This window comes from Anomaloglossus baeobatrachus, chromosome 6 (assembly GCF_048569485.1).
Source record: "Anomaloglossus baeobatrachus isolate aAnoBae1 chromosome 6, aAnoBae1.hap1, whole genome shotgun sequence".
NCBI classification, from domain to species: domain Eukaryota; kingdom Metazoa; phylum Chordata; class Amphibia; order Anura; family Aromobatidae; genus Anomaloglossus; species Anomaloglossus baeobatrachus.
The window spans coordinates 485,071,865-485,085,370 of NC_134358.1; the positions used below are offsets into that span (position 1 = coordinate 485,071,865).

At 41.8% G+C, this 13,506-nt stretch overlaps 1 protein-coding gene across 1 annotated transcript in view; it reads right to left on the reverse strand.

Moving 5' to 3' along the window:
* Positions 1-13,219, reverse strand: part of MACC1 (MET transcriptional regulator MACC1) — a 92,699-nt gene extending 79,480 nt beyond the window's left edge. Inside the window, exon 1 of the mRNA XM_075315379.1 lies at positions 13,132-13,219. The gene's annotated coding sequence lies outside the window, so the exon portion shown is untranslated. The remainder of the gene's footprint in view (positions 1-13,131) is intronic.
* Between the last annotated feature and the right edge of the window lie 287 nt (positions 13,220-13,506).

Below are 13,506 nucleotides of genomic sequence, written 5' to 3' on the forward strand. Positions count from 1 at the left end.
TTCTATTCCTTTGGGGACTGCTCCGAGGCAAGTTAGGATTCTTCATTTCTATCTTTGAGGTGTAGCAAGTTTCTCGGGCAGTGACGAGGTGTCTAGGTGTGTTAGGAACATCCCACTGCTACTTCTAGTGTTGTCTGATAGATAGGGGATTGCAGTCAGCTCAGTTTCCAACTATGCTTGTGGTTTTGTTTTTTCCTTATTAATGGGATTTTTTGTGATCATCCACAGTTAACAGGTCATAACAGCGTGTACTTCAAGAATCAGAAGCATGTGATTCCAACACGCCGCATCCTTAAGACCTGCGAGAAAATGTATGGTATTAATGACTTGGGGCCTATGTTTTTTCATGTGGATTCTGTCTGGAATTTGCCTACAAAAGCACCGTATAAAGTGAATATAATGCATAGCAATGTTAAAATAAAGACCTATGTCACTTCTTTACCCACTTCAAGGTTTGGAAACCTTGAAGGGATTAAAAGAAGGAACATGTTCATTCTTTGAGCGGCTTCTACTTCTACTTGAAAAGTAAAAAGAGATACTGGCAGCAAAGCCGCAGCAAAAACGTCAGCAAAGCCACCACCGAAGCTGTTTGAGGAAAAAGACTGCAGACATACAGTCATATGAAAACGTTTGGGCACCCCTATTAATGTTAACCTTTTTTCTTTATAACAATTTGGGTTTTTGCAACAGCTATTTCAGTTTCATATATCTAATAACTGATGGACTGAGTAATATTTCTGGATTGAAATGAGGTTTATTGTACTAACAGAATATGTGCAATCCGCATTTAACCCCTTCACGACCTTTGACGGATCTTGTAATGGAATCCAGCTCACCCACGTCTGACCTCACCGCACCTCAGACACGGATCCGGCCCTGCCCCGGCCGCAGCAATGAGAAATGAAGGAAAGCAATCCAGCTGAGTGACCAGGTGATTTATTCAGTGCAATACAGACATGGCATAGTCGTGGTTAACGCATTTCTGGCTTAACACCCTTAATCATAACCATTATGGTTATGATTAAGGGCGTTAAGCCAGAAACGCGATAACCACGACTATGCCATGTCTGTATTGCACTGAATAAATCACCTGGTCACTCAGCTGGATCGCTTTCCTTTGACGGATCTATCCTTCATGGATAGTGTGCCGTTAAGCCCCACCCCCTGCCGCGGCCAGGGAGTGGCGATCGGCGCACATATCAGCTGTTTTCAACAGCTGACATGTGTGCCTGCATGTTACGAGTGGAATCACATTCCACCCGTAACATTAACCCCTTACATTTCACTGCCAAAGTCTGGCAGCGAGATGTATATACGCGCGGTGAAGATTTTCACTTACCATCGCCCCCACCGGAAGTCACGTGAGTGATCACGTGACTTTCGGTGGTTGCCATGTTAGCACTGGGTCGTGATGACGCCTGCAGCTATGGCGTTTCACTTTCGTTTTCACTCGGCCGGGAGGCCAGTGAAGCAGGAAGTGACCGTATCTGCTGTTTACAGCTGTATAGCTGTGATCAGCAGATAGATCAGAGTGATCGGATTGCTGATCACTATAACCCCCTAGGGGGACTAGTAAAATAAAAAAAAAAAAAGTAAAAAAGGTTTTAAAAAATTAAAAAAAACAAAAAAAAACCTAAAAGTTCAAATCACCCCATTGAAAATGAAAGGGTTCAAAAAAAAATAAATATAAACATTTGGTATCGCCGTGTTCAGAAATGCCCGATCTATCAAAATATAAAATCAATCAATCTGATTGGTAAACGGCGTAGTGGCAAAAAAATTCCAAACGCCAAAATTATGTTTTTTGGTCACCACAAGTTTTACACAAAATGCAATAACAGGCGATCAAAATGTAACATCTGCGCAAAAATAGTACCATTAGAAACGTCATCTCGAAACGCAAAAAATAAGCCATCACTGAGCCATAGATCCCGAAAAATGAGAATGCTACGGGTTATGGAAAATGGCGCAAAACGTGCGCCACTTTTTTTAGACAAGCTTGTGAATTTTTTTTAACCCCTTAAATACAAGTAAATCTATTCATGTTTGGTGTCTACAAACTCATACTGACCTGAGACATCACATAGATACATCAGTTTTACCATATAGTGAACACGGTGAATAAAATATCCCAAAAACTATTGTACAATCACACTTTTTTTGCAATTTTTTTCTCACTTGGAATTTTTTTGCCGTTTTCCAGTACACTATATGGTAAAACTTATGGTTTAATTTAACAGTACAACTCATCCCGCAGAAAACAAGCCCTCATATGGCAAGATTGATGGAAAAATAAAAAAGTTATGGCTCTCGGAAGAAAGGGAGCAAAAAACAAAAACGGAAAGTGCCTGGGGGCTGAAGGGGTTAAACAAAATTTGAACGGTGCAAAAGTATGGGCACCGTAAATCAATTTCTTAATTTCAACCCTCCTAACTACTTTTTACTGACTTACTAAACACTAAATTGGTTTTGTAACCTCATTGAGCTTTGAACTTCATAGGCAGATGTATCCAATCATGAGGAAAGGTATTTAAGGTGGCCACTTGCAAGTAGTTCTCCTATTTGAATCTCCTATGAAGAGTGGCATCATGGGCTCCTCAAAACAACTCTCAAATGATCTGAAAACAAAGATTATTCAACATAGTTGTTCAGGGGAAGGATACAAAAAGTTGTCTCAGAGATTTAAACTGTCAGTTTCCACTGTGAGGAACATAGTAAGGAAATGGAAGAACACAGGTACAGTTCTTGTTAAGCCCAGAAGTGGCAGGCCAAGAAAAATATCAGAAAGGCAGAGAAGAAGAATGGTGAGAACAGTCAAGGACAATCCACAGACCACCTCCAAAGACCCGCAGCATCATCTTGCTGCAGATGGTCTCAATGTGCATCGGTCAACAATACAGCGCACGTTGCACAAGAAGAAGCTGTATGGGAGAGTGATGCGAAAGAATCTGTTTCTGCAAGCACGCCACAAACAGAGAGTCGCCTGAGGTATGCAAAAGCACATTTGGACAAGCCAGTTACATTTTGGAAGAAGGTCCTGTGGACTAATGAAACAAAGATTGAGTTGTTTGGTCATACAAAAAGGCGTTATGCATGGAGGCAAAAAAACACGGCATTCCAAGAAAAGCACTTGCTACCCACAGTAAAATTTGGTGGAGGTTCCATTATGCTTTGGGGCTGTGTGGCCAATGCCGGCACCGGGCGGGAATCTTGTTAAAGTTGAGGGTCGCATAAATTCAACTCAGTATCAGCAGATTCTTGACAATAATGTGCAAGAATCAGTGACGAAGTTGAAGTTATGCAGGGGATGGATATTTCAGCAAGACAATGATCCAAAACACCGCTCCAAATCTGCTCAGGCATTCATGCAGAGGAACAAATACAATGTTCTGGAATGGCCATCCCAGTCCCCAGACCTGAATATCATTGAAAATCTGTGGGATGATTTGAAGCGTGCTGTCCATGCTCGGCGACCAAACTTAACTGAACTGGAATTGTTTTGTAAACAAGAATGGTCAACTATACCTTCATCCAGGATCCAGGAACTCATTAAAAGCTACAGGAAGCGACTAGAGGCTGTGATTTTTGCAAAAGGAGAATGTACAAAATATTAATGTCACTTTTATGTTGAGGTGCCCATACTTTTGCACTGGTCAAATTTTGTTTAAATGCGGATTGCACATTTTCTGTTACTACAATAAACGTCATTTTAATCCAGAAATATTAAAAAAAATCTTCACCGCGCGTATATACATCTCGCTGCCACACTTTGGCAGCGAGATGTAAGGGGTTAATGTTACGGGTGGAATGTGATTCCACTCGTAACATGCAGGCACACATGTCAGCTGTTGAAAACAGCTGATATGTGCGCCGATCGCCGCTCCCTGCCCGCGGCAGGGGGTGGGGCTTAACGGCACACGATCCATGACTGATAGATCCGTCAAAGAAAAGCGATCCAGCTGAGTGACCAGGTGATTTATTCAGTGCAATACAGACATGGCATAGTCGTGGTTAACGCGTTTCTGGCTTAACGCCCTTAATCATAATCATAATGGTTATGATTAAGGGTGTTAAGCCAGAAACGCGTTAACCACGACTATGCCATGTCTGTATTGCACTGAATAAATCACCTGGTCACTCAGCTGGATCGCTTTCCTTCATTTCTCATTGCTGCGGCCGGGGCAGGGCCGGATCCGTGTCTGAGGTGCGGTGAGGTCAGACGTGGGTGAGCTGGATTCCATTACAAGATCCGTCAAAGGTCGTGAAGGGGTTAAATGTGGATTGCACATTTTCTGTAAGTACAATAAACCTCATTTCAATCCAGAAATATTACTCAGTCCATCAGTTATTAGATATATGAAACTGAAATAGCTGTTGCAAAAACCCAAATTGTTATAAAGAAAAAAGGTTAACATTAATAGGGGTGCCCAAACTTTTTCATATGACTGTATTTCTAAACTGGATTGGCCTTGAAAATTTCAAGATTTAAAAAACACGGTGTTCACGCTCTTTCATAACTTTTCAAAACCTCTTCACAAAAACACTCCAGGAAAAGAAAAACTTTTCAAAAAAACTCCCCATAAGTATGTGCACATGGCCACAAAAGCACCATATAAAAGGAACGTAGGACACTGCAGTGACATTTTGACATTCATTTTATGTTTATTGTTTATTTTATGCGTCACTTTAGTTACTTTTTATGTCACTCCTTTTAACTATTTCAAGTTTTGAAAACCTTTAAATGGTTAATAGAAGTGATATGCTCATTCCTGCATTCTATACTCCACAGTATAAAGGTGCAACAAGAATGGCAGCACTTTGACATCAGAAAATCGTCCGCCAGTGTTTGCCTGAAGGAAGCGACTTTGCCTGGGAAAACTCTGCAGCTGTGTCGGTGTCTAAATTACACCATGAGCAGATACTCCAAAGAAGGAGCATCTCCTGAAGAACTTTCCACTTGAAAAACTCATTGTGTTTGAGTTACTAAAAAAAAAACTGTGTGAACATAGCCCAACTGTACCTCTGTGTTTCTCAAATTACATACAAGATTATAAAAATGCTATGCTTCATAATATATATATATATATATATATATATATATATATATATATATACCGTATGTATGTATGTATATATATATATATATATATATATATATACATATATATATATACATACATATATACATATATATATATATATATATATATATATTAAATATTCTCTACTAAAAGCAATATTTGTATATATAACACCAAGCTATCATGTCATTCATATAAATGGCTTTGCCATAATTGTAAAAGGTAGTCAGCCGGGGTACAAGAACTAAAACTTAACTTTTAATAAATTCCTTAAAAGAAGCCGGAGATCCCAACCTCAATAAAATGTTATCTTAAAATAGCCAGAACACACAGTTCCCCTCAGCATGTAAAAGGGGTTCAAATGGCCAGAACAATAATCTGGTATGGTGACCGATGCAAATCTGCAAAATAGGACAGCTACCCACAGGATTTGGACCACCTCAGTACCACTGGGTCCCAGAAATCACTGTTCTTATATGTAGAAAAGATGGAATGGTCTCACCCAGAAACGATCCATCCACCTTTACTTTAAAGGATCCTCATAATATCCATGGCGTCCCAATGGTCCTTACATGGACTGAGCATATGGTCCCCTTATTAGGAAATGAGGTCCTGGTGTCCCCGTTCTCCCGACGCGTTTCCTACATTTAGTATTCGTCAGGGGAGTTTACAACAGGCACCAGTCCCAAGTTCACAAGGACTGGACAGGACATGCAAGCGTCAGCAGCGGGCCTTTCAAAACACTGTGCCATATTTGCCATAATAGTAACCCTGAGAGATTGATTGACTGGTCTGAAAAATACCTCACTTTGATGTCGGACTTCTTTAATGTTTGCACTAAGGAATACGTCCATGAAATTCAAATTTCTTCACCGTCTACAGTACACGTGATGATAATGTGTATACAACACTGATTGCAATGTCCAAGAACAAAGAAAACAATAAGAAAGCCTTGTAGGGTTGGCGCATCTTACATCCTGTTTTGGCATCACATTTAGCAGTAGAGTATGACACGTAAGGCTCAGCTGTATACACCTGGAGTTTACAAGCTTTCTTGGCATACTGTTTTTGAGGCTACAGTATACCAACATACAGGCCAAAAACCCTTCATACACACTTGACTAATATTCTGTAAACACTTTGGAGCCATGTGTTTAATTAATTTTCGCCTGGTGCTCAGATCAGTGCGAGCCTCTTGCAGTGTGTGAACTGCTTGCACTGGGGGTAACAACAGCATCATTGGAAGTAGTATGCATCCCCACGAAAACAACCCCAAAAAAAACACCCCACCATCCCCAGGAAGTGATCTGTTTATGGATCGCTGCATGTAGTCGGAGATCTGAACTGTCCAATTAGTGACTTCCATTGGAGTTCAGGTCAAGTTCGGGTCCCAAACCGATCTTAACTTAAAGTTTCACTGCACCCTCCGAACCAAACTTCAATGGGTCCGCTCATATTTACTCATGGTCTATATCGACACCATTCTAAAAATGTCACTGTGGTTCTACCAGGGTTTGCGTAACATTATTTTGCCATGAGAGCATTGCAGCCAATCAATGAGCTGCAGTGTTTACATGACATAATAATGCCAACGCGGGAGGTGGGTATCAATTTTTTATATTATGAATTTTAATAGGGGATAAACAGTATTTAAGGAGAGGTTGTTGAAGTAGTGAAGAACCTCTGTAAGCACTATGCTCTTTGCCTAGGAGAACGGTCACCACTGACTGCAGACATGGCCAGTAACCCGGCAATGAACAGTAAACAATAAAATAAGAAATCCCTTCATTTGTGAGGACAGAGGATTTTAAATTACAAATAAATTGCAAATTATTTGTTTTCAAAGACATTTGAAAGACAGAAAATGTACCAAAGATATTGAGACAAGTCCTTTAATACTCAAATACTTAAGCCTAACTTAACAGGCAAAAACATTTAATTACACCATAATAGAAAATGAGGATGACTTTCAGTTACTTTATTTTTTGCTTTTGAATCTTTAAACGACTATATAAATGGGCAATGGAGAGAATGGAGGAGAAATGGAGGAGAAATAACAGAGATCTCAATGCACCATATTGGTCTAAAGGCCCTGTCACACACACAGGCAGATCTGTGGCAGATCTGTGGCAGATCTGTGGCAGATCTGTGGCAGATCTGTGGCAGATCTGTGGCAGATCTGTGGCAGATCTGTGGCAGATCTGTGGCTGCAGTGAAATTGTGGACAATCAGTGCCAGGTTTGTGGCTTTGTACAAATGGAAAAATATGTCCATGATTTCACTGCAACCACAGATCTGCCAAAGATTTATCACTGTGTGTGTGACAGGGCCTTAACATATTATTTTGTAGGCTGTCAGCTATAAAAATATCATTGAAGCCCTACCAAACTATGTTCATAAGAATGCTTACATCATGGGTAGGCTCAAATTAGTGTATGTTCTCTCATGATAGAGAATTGTACTGAATATGCAAATGATACTTGGCTCAAATTCTGCTGTGAGTGTGAGCCGAGTGTTATTTTTCTGTGATCAGATTCTCTCACATGCAAGAATCAGAGCATAGGTGAGAAGAAAATGGAGAACTTAACTTCTCCATTGCCTCTGTCTGTATATATCGGACTGCATTCAGATGTCATCCTAGTGCAGTCTGATGCTTCGCATGCTACCTTAGACTTGAATGGGTGCACGCCATCCGATATCTGCTTCCAATCGTAGAATGCAGCAATTTTTTCTCATTCCAGATTGGCATGGGAAAAAATAGCTGGTCGGCATTGCCCCATAGAATAACATTGGAGCTAGTGCTATCGGATAAAACACTGGATAACACTTTTACAAATTATACGCCAGTGTGAGCGAGCTCTATTAGTGAGGACACTTCAGTGATTGTGACCGATAGGGACAAGAATCAGCTATCCCATAATTCAGATTAGTTTTTATACTTGTCACCAAGAGTTTTATACATTTTTCTATACAGAGTTAAACTTTCCTGGAAACATTTGACTCCACAGAAGTCCGCTTTCAAAATTGCATTTTTCACACTTGTTTTTATTTTTCCCACAAATAGAACAAATACCTATTATAGTGAATGGGGCTGTTCACACATCCGTGTGGTTTTTTGGGGGGTTTTTTTTTTTGTTTTTTTTGGGGGGGCTTTTTTGCAGGTCAAGTGTCCACAAATTAACTTCACAGAAACGAAAATGTCCAATTTTTTTTTTTATACAAGTCACGGATCTATCACATCCATTTGGTTCATTGGGTCCTTTATAAGATTGGAAGAATATGAAAAAAAGCAGATGCCACGCTGATGGTAAAAATGGATACACAGATCAAAAATAGGTGAAAACTGAATCCTGAGAACGGTTCTTTTGCAAAATAAAAGGAAGTCTGAATGAGGCCTAAGAATAAATTATGCCTTTGTTCAGACGTTATTGACATATTTATTGGAAAATCCAGACACGTTTATCTAGATCAGGATCTTTATATCTACAGTGGCCAATACATCTTAAATTTAGACCAAATCCATTGGTGAGAGAAGCTACCAATGTTCCATCTCCCCAGTGATATGAACATGTAGCGCCCCTGAACCCCTCAGAGTGCTACAAGGTTCTGCATCCCCACCAGGATGCAGGGCCTACCCCCTTGGGGACCCAGAAACCCACTGCCAGTAACACCAAAAACCCAGGTAATCCCAGTTTTCCCCAACAATCCCGCATACAATGGTAACTAGCTAGGGTGGGAGCCTGGATGGCCGCCTAGAGGTGGAGCCACTCCAGTCCACTAGTTGACCAGGTGGGAAGGGCAGACTATGGATAGTACTCAGTTGAGTAGTGACAGCTGAGGTATAAAAGGTGGAAGTGAAGTGACTCCCTGATTCGGGTTGATGTTGACCTGGTACCCAGGAGAGTTAGTTGCTGGCAGAGTACTGCCGGAACTACGCACCGACTGAGTACAGGACCCTGGGACATGAAAGAGCTTCAAGCCGACATGTTAACACCTGTACAGCAAGTCATTAAGGACCTTGCTGACCCTAAAGAATCCGAAGACTCAGTAGCAAAGGGAGAACCGGGGACAGGACCAGAGACTCCATCCCCACAGGGTTCACGCTACCGTCAGGTGGACAGAAGTGAACAAACCACAGACCGGGGACCCCCAGTGTTCCATACCATGGGAAGCCACTTACCAGAGACAGGTGCAGGGGAAGAAGGTACCAGAGAACCAGACTGGCACTGGGACAAGGGGATCTGGAGGTGAAACCAGCCGGCCTCGGGCCACCAGTCAACATCTTCAGAAATGGAGTAAACCAGTTGCACTGAATACCTGTCTGGACTCCTTCTTCAAACGCCCACTGCACCATACACCCACTGGGGCAATACCCTACTTGCGGAGGGACTACCATACTAGCTGCTAATACCATCAGTCCCAGTAGAGACATTTTGCAGCAGCGGCTCCCTACATATAGCCGCAAGTGACGTCACGAATAAACTTTATTCACCAATCCCCTGTAAATATCCCCATTACAAAAAGGGCCCAGGGCACGGAACCGGGTAACTGCCACCACCATGACATTCCTAATAGAGACACTGCCCGGAACCGAGTACTCCATATCCCTGGGTGCTACAAACATGCCTACCTCCCCTGTCCTCTTACATCCTCCATCAAGACAGTGTCCACACACATAAGATTGTTAGCCAATTCCATCAATATCAAGAGTTCAGCTAACATTTATCCTCTATTGTAATGGTCAGACCCACAATGAACAGTTAGCACCTACACAATAGAAAGGTAATCATTTATTTAAACCAGAATGCCACTCAAAACAGATCACACTTGTTAGGCAGTGGACCCAGTGTCAGAAAATTATTCCCTAAGCAAAAGTCTCAATGGTTTTGGAGGTCTCCCCTTTTATTTATACTGAAAAATGCATGTTTAATTACCCCATAAACAATTTTCAGAGAAGAAAAAAGTGGGAATCCAGCACCATTAAAAAGTTTTCCTTAATTCTTAATTTCATAGCTTCTTGAAAAGCAAATTGCACCATCACAACATTAAAATCTGAAACACCAGATGTGTTTCGAACAAATGGCTCTTAATCGTAGGTTACCTACGAATCGTACCCATGTGCACACAATGGCCCGAATCATCAAAGCTTTTTGGACTGTATTCTGGCATAAAAACATTGAAATATAACATGTGGCAACTTTTAAAGTTCTCATGATAATTGTGCCTAGGTTCAACAAAGAGGGCGTATCTGGAGTGGGGTTGGGGGTGCCAATCACCGCTTGTCAAATTCATGACTAGTTGCTACTCTATAAATCTTATTCCAGCAGGGATTGCAGTAGAGTTTGTGGCGAGGCGCATGCCACTTGTCCGATGCTTCTAATCCATGTAGAGGCGCAAACCTCTTTGTGAATCAGTAACATCTCTTTAAGACCATAGTGAAAAATGCCAGTCTTGAGAACTGGACCCAACAAGAAACCCGCCTTAAAAAGCATAAAAAATAATGATCATCAGCACAGCAATGTCAAAATGAACTGTATTCCGTCTTTTGTCAGGCTTCAAGAGCTGAGAAATAGCTAAAATAATTGACTGGCACATTTTTCTGACATATTCTGCTTCTAAAAGTTAAAGATTGACAGCAAAGCCACCACAAACGTTGTCTAAACAGATGTCCGAAAAGATGCTTCAAGCAAAAGACAGCCGACATTTTCCCGAAGCATCTTCCAATAGCAAAAACTACGTGGGTACAGGACGCCGGCGTCCATAAGATGCCATGTGCACATATGCTGATTTAATTTTTCTGTACAGCTGAACTTCCAATTAGAAGTGTACCGCCCCGCGGGCTCGGCTGCAACCGCCAAGCCGCTCGGATCCGTGCTCACACTGCGGGTGGTGGCTCTAGCCTCTCACGGACCCAGGGGTCATGTCGCTCTGCAAGGGAGTTGGCGCTACATGCGGGGATGTGGGGTGATAGTTCGTGATGCCACCCACGGGTTGTGGTGATTGTGGACACCACCGCTGCGGTGAAGGTACGGGGATCCCGGGAGCGGTGTAATGACACAGCTAGGTGTTGACCTCTCCGTGGGTAGGGGTTGTTGGTTCGGGGTCCGGTGGGCCAAGGCCTGGGTGCAGGGTGTAGTGTTGCGGTGCAGCGCGGCGCGGTGCCTGATGGCACTGATGTACTCACTCTGGCACAAGACACTGGAGTCGCTGGTAAACCAAACGGAGTGATGAACGGGGCCCGCAGCCGGCTGCAGCTTTTCCCAGGTTAGGTTGGTAATGTCCGCCTTTCTCCTGCACCTTTATATGTGAATCTTGACTCCTGTGCCTAGGCACCGGTTGTCCGCTCCCCGGCCTGTATTTGTCGTAGGAGCCCGTTTGCCCGCAGACGCTGGCCCTTTGGATCTCTGGCCCTTGGCGGTGGCACTCATCCGGAATGGTTGGGCTGTTGCCTTCAATCGGGACTTAGGTGGGAATGAACCCCTGAGGTGTAGTGTTGTTGTGTCTACCTGGGACGACCTGGATAGTCCAGGGCATAACAGAAGCATATATTTTTTTAGATAGTATTTACCTGCAGATTAGCACTATGGCTGCAGAGAAATACAATTTGTTTTTTATTTAACTGACAGGTTCATTTTAACAGAAGACATGTATCTTAAACAATTCCATATTGTCTTCAATCCAGTAGGATTAGAAGCCTTGATTAGAGTAAAAATGAACCCTAATTTTTTGTTTGTTTTTCAGTTAAACCCTACAGTGCTTAAAAGGGAACTTGTCACCAGATTTTTCCCTATTAAACCAAAAATATCACCTTCTGCAGCTCCTGGGCTGTATTCTATGAAGGTATTCTATGAAGGTTCACGTTGTTGCTGGCCCCCTTTTCAGACCTCCAAAACAACTTTATAAAATATTACCTTTTCATATGTAAATTAGTTAGAATGCAGCCCAGGAGCTGCAGAAGGTGATATTTTTGGGAAAATCTGCTGACAGGTTCCCTTTAATATTTGATTGTACTAATACTCATATTACAATCTTCATCTACATAAATTTCAATCAGTTGTAGTCATCTCGTTGTACAAGATGATACCAAGTAACCCGATGGCCCCTCCCAATGACACTTTTTTTCCCTTTTAAACAAGATGTATTTGTGACGCTACCATGAATCATCAAAGTGGTGATGACAATATGACTTTCTTCCTGCCATTATCAGGCAGCGTCAATGTGTGACTTCTCCAGTCTCTGCAAACCTTTAATGAAGTCTCAAATATACTAGAAAACGGCTCCAATAATGGGACATTTATCATGAAGAACTTGATCCAAACAATAACCCTATATCACATAATAATTAGAACCTCAGTAGCTCCGTCTTGATTTCCTTTAGACAAGGATACAATCACAATATGCAGAGCCAAGAATAATGCAGGCGGTTAGCAATGATAGGAAATTGTATTGGTATGTATTATGTATCACTTTATGTATACGTACATACCGGGGCTTATGCCCGCCAACTGCTCAGGTTTCTGACTTTTTTAGTGTAGTCTGAACACAAAACAAAGCTAAACTTTGCATCTTTGGCAAATATTTTGCAACGTTTTTGACTTGAAGACTTCCCGTAGCTCCAATCCCTACCAGGATAATACCATGAATCAATATTCCATAATGTCTTATAGAGCCATCTGCATCATTTAGGGTATTGCTAAGAATAAGATGATGGTTTTGAAATTTTTCGCACAATTGAAGCCAAATAAATAGTAATAAATACTTGTTGCTATCACATAAGACACATATGAACACAATTACCAACAAAATCCATTGCGAACAGTCACCTAGACACATTGTAGGAGATTTACTCAACCGGAGCTTCTTCTGTAGTGAAGTACAGACCTCAGTGCTGTTCTATAGGCACCTGCAGCTTCCACGTCTTCTCATTCATTGTCCTCCTAGCACAACCATCTCCTCCAAACTAATGTATATGTGTTCAATGAATATACACAGCATTTTTCATTAGTTGTGCAGGTTTCTGAGATTCTGCAATATGAGGAAACCATCTTACCTTGTAAAGAAGTTCAGCTCAGAAGAGCAGCTTTCATGGTGTCCTGCTCATGCTCAATTACTCCTGTTTGTTTACCTAGTCAAGCAGTTAACTTTGGCGTAATGATTACCTTGTTGAGCAAGACTAGGCAAACTCAGACACACCTTGCCCTATCCCTGCTGACTGACATACCAGAGCGCAGTGTCTGCTGGGAATTGAAGTTTTTCTTTGTGTACTTCCAGGTCTTCTGACAGAGGAAAAGACTCATTACCCAAAATTCTCATCTGCCTACCTGTGTGAATACCTGAAACTGAGGAAGGAGTTTCGGTTGAAGGAGGTACCAGGGAAAAAAAGTGAAAACTCTTACTAGTAAGGTATCACATTCATATGGCAGGA